Genomic DNA, 7214 nt, shown 5'->3' on the forward strand with positions numbered 1-7214 from the left:
TCTGAAAATTCTGAATGCACTATTGCGGTACTGCCGTGGTCTCAAAAGATGGTAGCGCTGGACACCTAGACCGGATTCAATATGAACAGGATGAAAGCAAATAAACTTCCATCTCTACGAAGTGAAGAGCCGGTTCACATATTTCATTCAATCGTGAGGCAGAGACGTAGAGTGCGGCGCCGGCGCTAGGGCATCTTTCTTTGCCTTCGTTTTTCCGGTGCTCCACCTGTTTTCTTCTCTTGTTAGTTCTCTTATTTCCTTCATCATAGTTTCTTGACTTCGTTCTTCCAGTTTTCTAGCTCTGGTTAGGTCATTTCTTGCCTTCATCATCGTTTCTTGCCTTCATTCATCAGGTGCTAGAGTTGCTATCTGCTCCGGTTAAACTTTGCTTTCATTCGGTTTGCTTTAGTTCGGTGTTGCTATCTGCCACCATAAGTTGTGGTTAAGTCGTTGTTTTTTTTTTTTTTTTTTTTTTTTTTGGACTTTGCCAGCTAGTGGAAAATTTCATTGAAGCCGTTTGATAGGTAAACTATAACTTTGCTTCAGTTAATAAGTATATTATAAGCCGTTTGATGATTGTTGTAGATCTACAAGAAATGTTCAGTAAATAGTCGTTTGATAGGTATACCCATGAAGTTATACCCTGAAATTTTCTCTTACCTGAAGCCGTTTCATTTACTAGTTACCCATGAAGTTTTTTGCAAATGATTGGTCATTTTTCCGTTTATTTAGAAAACTTTGATATAATTACTAGTACAGAATTTTGTGAGGATATGAGGTTCTAGGTTAAAGCTTTAGTTCCCAGAAAATGATGAAGCATATTTAGGAGAAATTTGGTATACTGCTTATGGTTGCCATTTGTTTTTCTTGCCCAGGTTTGAGTAAACAGATTTCATTTTATAATCCTTATCTATCAGTAAACAGATTTCTTTTTCCTGAAATTATATGGTGGCCATTTGTTTTTCTTGCCCAAGTTTGAGAAATGTTACATAATTCTTACAGGGTTTTGAAGGTTAAGAATGTTGTTGACGCTTTTAAATTCCTTCTCAATAGAAAAAAAAAAAATTCACTCATGCTTTACTTAGAAATAACCTATACTAGTACAACATATTTTTTCTTGTATTTGAGCTGTTTCACTTCTTTGATTCTTATTTTTGAATGTATAGTGACAATGTAGAAGAGACGACTGAGATAATTTAATAAATCTTATAATTTTTTCTCTTCTTATATTCTGATGCAAAATTTTCTCTCTTATGCATTGAATTCTGCTTTCTTATAGGTTGTACAGTTCTCTTATAAGTTTGGGAGCTCATGCGGTTCACAATTACTTGCTTCGTCATTCCGTAGATTTTTTATGTTAACCTTCAAAAACATATGCTGGATAATTTTGCTAGTTAGGTTTGAGCGGTAAGATTGCTTATGAATTTTGTCTGTGAAATATTTTGTAAGATAATAATTTTCTTTTTACCACATTTCTAAAATAATTATTATTTTGCTTTTATCTTAATTTACAGGTTTTATCATATTAATTGGTACCGTAGAGATGGAAGAATTTGAAGAAAATGGAACATCCAAATATCATACATATAAGAAATATATAGTTCTATCTTCTATTCAGATTTTACTTATGTTGTATTATGAATCTTCTTAATGAGTTGTATGATTCTAATTACTTTTTTTGTAATGATGATATGAAATGCAATTTGATCAAATTTTTATATTATTAAAAGTTCTATTACTATATTTTTCAAGTTTTTATAGTACTTAACCATATAAAAATTTCAGTTGATAAGTTGATATTGATTAAATTTTTAAATAAATTTTTTTAAAGAAACATGATTGCTCATAATATATTGATTCTTCTATAACTTACATTTTTTTTAAAGAAATTAATAGTTAAAGTTCTAGACGTTTTATGATTATTTAAGTTATTTTTTTATTGTTGAAAACAAAATTTAATCAAGTGTTAAAAGAAAAAGATTTCTAAAAAAAGAAAATTTTGGCTTAAAATTAAGGACTCTTGCCAATTAAAAGATTTAAAATTTGAGTTTGAGCTTTCTAAACGAGCTCAATCTTGATATTTTATAAACGAGTAGATCTCGAGCCCATTAATCGAGCTCGAATTCGAGCTCGAACTCGAGCTCATTAAGGATCAAACGAGCTAGGCTTGATAAGGCTAATACTCGACTCGACTCGTTTACACCCCTAGGAGCGGCACACCATTCGGCTGATCTTGACTTGTCTAATTTTGATGAAGGGAAAATCAAATGGCTTTGATTGATCAGTTGGTTCTAATTCAAAAATGAACTAAAAATTCAAACACTTATAACTTCAAAAATACCTATCCAAATTTAATGAGATTTAAAACATAAGCTCATGGGAACTTGAACTTTAATTCTCTAGAGTTTGTAGGATCCATGCAATAAAAATTTTGAGCTGTTTCAAACTGAAATTCTACCTAAAAGTGAGAATATCTTACAATCTAGCATGTGAATTTTGAGATCTTGGGCTCCTTTTGTTCCTAGAGAAGTCCTCTACAAGTTTGTTCCTAGAGAAGTCCTCTACAATGGCCTCTCCCCAAGAGGTTTTGATGGCTGAATTTGAAATTATTGAAGAGAGAAGGGTTTCTCTCACTAGAATGGCCTCTCCACATTAAAATAGTGATTTGAGGCTTGGGAATGATGGGGAGAAGCTTGTGAAGGCCTTGGAAATGACTGGAGAATATTTAGATGGGTTTTTTTTTAGTGGAGGCTGTTGGAGTGTTAGGGGAGAGTAAATAATGAAGAAGCATCCCTTAGGTCAAGTTTCCCCCCACTTTACCCTTAGCTTTTGGATTGGATGGTTGAGATTTGATTTTGGGTGGTTTGGATGGGTGGCAAGTGTCCCCAAGGCTTCTAAAAATCTGAAGAGGGGGTTGGAGTGGAGAGGGACCTCTCTTGGTCCATGGGGAGGGAACCACACCTTTTTCCCCATTTGGGTGAATCAATGCTTGGCTTGGCTTGAAGAGTTGGTTTAGCATCTCATAGGGAAGGAAATTGTCCACTTTCTACCAGGTTTGAGCAGCTTTTAGATTAAGACATGGATTGTTAAGGTGGCTTGGTAATGTGGCCATAATTTGACCTCTTCTCATGGGCTCAAAGTGGGTTGTTGACTTCTTGACCTATTAACCTATCAATAATGATTAAGATAGGTCTTGAGAAGGTTAAGGGAGTTGTAGAAAACTATCCCAAGAGGTATAGAGTCAAGGGGTTGAAGTTTTGAGCAAATACATGAAATTGGCCGGAGAGAGTTTTGACCCCTCCAAATGGGTTGACCAAGTCAAACCTAAGGAGATTTCACTTGAAAATCTTTGGACTTTTATGGAATGTCTAATTGAATGATTTTAGAGGATTGATTTGACTTGAAATGGGTTCAAGCATTGAAATTGACATTAGTATAAGTTAAGAGTTGATTTGGTCAACCATGGTTGACTTAGTCAACCTGGTCAAACCATAGATTGAGTTTGGGTCAAATAGCTTTAAATGAGTGTTTTAAGGTCAATGAAGGTGGTCTGATGTATTGGTGAGGTCATTTAAATTGAAATTGACATTTGAAGCTTTAAGGAGCATTTTGGTCAACCTTAGTTGACTTGGTCAACCAGGTCAAACCAAGATTGAGTTTGGGCCCAATGGATCCCAAATGATATTTATGAACCATTAAGATAGGGTTTGAGTATTGATGAGGGAAGGTCATGTTTGATTTAGGGGAAAAGGCCAAAAAACCCCTTAAAGGGCATTTTGGTCATTTTAACCCCTGGTCAATACTGGGTCAAATTGGGTCTAGCAAAGTGTAGTTATTGATCAAAAAGTTATAACAAAGGTCATGGATATGGTTGGAAGGTTTGGATGGGGTCCCAAGGTCAAATTCTGTTAGATGGCATGTCCAATGGTACAAGCTGTAAATATTTGAAAGTTTTGCCACCTTTAGAAATCAACCTGGTTTTTGAGGTTAAAGTCCTCCAAATGAGCTCAAATTTGGAGGGTTAGCACTATAGGCATATCATATCAACATGCAATTGATAAATTCTGAATCAGGTTCCAATTGACTAGGGTTTCAAGGTGATAGAAAAATCACCTAGAAGGGGTTTCACGACCTAGGTTCTTAACCTAAAGATTTGATTTGGAATTTAAGATTTGGATTGGATTTAGGAGTTAAATGGCTGGACTTGGACAATCCATATCAATGAAAGTCAATTGGATGACTGAAGTTGATTGGATATGATTTGGAAGTTGATTTATATGATTTGAAAGTTGATTGAAAGTTGGTTGGAAGCTGGATCAGGGATTGAATTGGAAGGTCGAGGTGAGTTTGATATGGATTGAATTGGGTCTTACCTAGGATCTATATGATTATGAAGTAGATACTTTCCAGTCATTAGGTCACCAGGAAGAAACCCAAGTGGGTCTTAGTGTACTCATACTAAAATGAGGTTAATAGTGTAATGCTAAAATTAGGCATTGAGGTATCATAGATGTCTATGCTGCGACATTATACATATGGGAACTGCGGTGATGCTTAATACATGTGAATTTTATCATTTTCTAAATATTTTATGCAAAGATACAACTAAAATAAGACATATTTATTGATTTTAAACACAATAAATAGTACACAATTTACACCTAACACTGTGATATAACACTATAACTATCAGCACCACACCTTCTTGAATACCCTGCCCCAAGAATAAGATATTATAACTCCAAAGCCCTAAAAAAATTCATTTCATTCAATGCCTCGATGGAATAAAGGTCAATGTCGTAGTGCTACTCAACACCATAGTATCATAAATGAACATTGCAACATTAGGGTCTCAAGAAAAATTATGTATAATTTAACATTGATGCACCAACCTCGAGAGTGCCATAACATCAGATGATGTAATCAAGTGTCATAGTGCTCATCTTTTATAGCATCATGATATAGTAGTAAAAGAAAACAAGCGATGTGCCAAATCAGCTAAGTGTCGCACTGGATCAGACAACAGTCTAGTCAGGTCAGCCCAATGCTATAGCGAAGCACATTAAGTAGTGATGAGGTGCTAGTTCATATAATAATGATGTGGCACCACCTTGTTGAACACCATGGCACTTGATCATGTTTATGTTAAGTATAAATAATTTTTATAATTTCTTTTTAAGAGAGAGACCAGATGATAGTGCGTAACATGTAGTGGAGTGGCTAATCATCCTTGCAAATAGAAAAATTACACTTAGAAGGAGAAAGGAGTGTGGCGAGTGAAGGTGTAAGGCCAGAATCACTCCTTGAATAGTCCATCGGTGGGATCTATTTTGGATTCTTCATTCTGGATGTTATTTCTTCATCTTTTTTTTTTTTACTTTTCTCTTAAGTAAGTAATTAAAAGATTTTTGTTTAATTCTATTTATATGGCCGATTACACTTCTATTTTTAGACTAATGATATGAAAATTTGTATATATTCTAAAGTAGACTCTTATATATAAATATAAATTATTTTTTTATATCTTCCATGCTTAATTTAATTTATATAATGGCCATGTATGAATTTAAAATCTAACGTGATACATTGCCTCGATGGAGAAATTCTAAAATAACTAGAAGTATTAAAAGAGAATGCTTTCATGCCTAGATATAGGATGATTAAGATTCTAGGATATATGAAGATATAATAATTGTAGAGATTGCATAAACCTTTTTTTATACCTTTATAAGCTTGATAGAGATCTAAAGGTGCATAAGCTCTTATTCATAATTATTATAGATGAGTCTGCTTAGGAGAATATAGATGTATTCACCATCATTAGTCTAAAACACCTTTATTTTTAGTTTTATTAACTATCTTCTACATTTCTCAGTAATTCTAGTAATTAACTATTTGGTTCATTGTGTAGGATAAATATTATAGCTTGAGTAGGCAATATTAGAGTCAATTGTGAGTCACTAATTTTCTCTTGGGATTGACACTCTTATTCAATTTATTACTTGATCGGCACGTGCACTTGCATTAGTTAGAAGTATTAAGCATATGAATCTATAGTGGCATACAATTTCATTAGTATATAATTTAACCATAATCAAAGCATAAACTCCAATAAACAAACACACAAATATAAAGTCCCATCAAATTTTTAGTGTCACTATTGGGGAAGTAGTGTGTACTTTTGCAATTATTTTTATATTATTAAAAAAATTATTCCTTCTTGATTTGTATCTTATTTTATTATCATTTCTCTTTTCATTTCTCTTTTGTGAAGTTGTGAATCTATGAATGTTTGTTTTTTATAATTTTTTTTTTAGTTTATTTTATTACATTTAAGTTCTTATTTGTTGTTATTCTATGTGTAGTAGATCTAGTATGGGACCCTTGTTATTTGTATTACAAATAGAGATGACCCTTACAAAATTCAAAAAACTAAAAAGATTTAACTATAGGAATGACTAAACTAAACCCAAATCAGGACCATTCCTAGACTTCTTAGGGAGGATGTCATTCCCTTAATCGATGAAATTACTCAGAGTATCAATTGACCTATTATCCAAGCCAATACTTTTGAGTTTAAACCAATCATAATCCAAATAGTACAAAATTCTTGGTTTTGGGAAACTTATGTTGAGAATCCCAACTTATATTTAGCTAACTTCTTAGAAATTTATGTAAAATTCAAGGATAATGAAGTCAATAATGATGCTATTAAACTTCATCTATTTCTATTTTTATAAGAAATAAAGCTAAAATATAATTAAATTCCTTGTCCTTGTACCCCATAACAAATTGAAATGACTTGGCACATAAGCTCCTAGAAAAGTTCTTCCCACCTTCCAATACTACTAAGCTTAAGAATAATATTACTTCATTTTCTCAATTAGATGGAGATTCAAATTATGAGAGCTAGAAAAGATACAAGAAGATGCTTAAAACTTGCCCTCATCAAGATTTACTTGATTGGTTGGTGATTCAAACTTTTTATAATGGGCTTGTAGGATCCCTTAGGTCAATAATTGATGTGGCAGCCGGAGGGTCTTTGATATCAAAGCCTTTTGAAGAGGCATATGCCTTAATAAAGGATATGGAAACAAATAAATTCTAGTGTCATTCTAATGGGATGAATCTTAAAAGAGTAGTCATTGTTTAGGAGTCATATACTTTATCTGTTTTGACTACTTAGGTATCTACCATGTCTAAAAAGTTAGATA

This window comes from Dendrobium catenatum, unplaced genomic scaffold (assembly GCF_001605985.2).
Source record: "Dendrobium catenatum unplaced genomic scaffold, ASM160598v2 fragScaff_scaffold_716, whole genome shotgun sequence".
NCBI lineage: Eukaryota > Viridiplantae > Streptophyta > Magnoliopsida > Asparagales > Orchidaceae > Dendrobium > Dendrobium catenatum.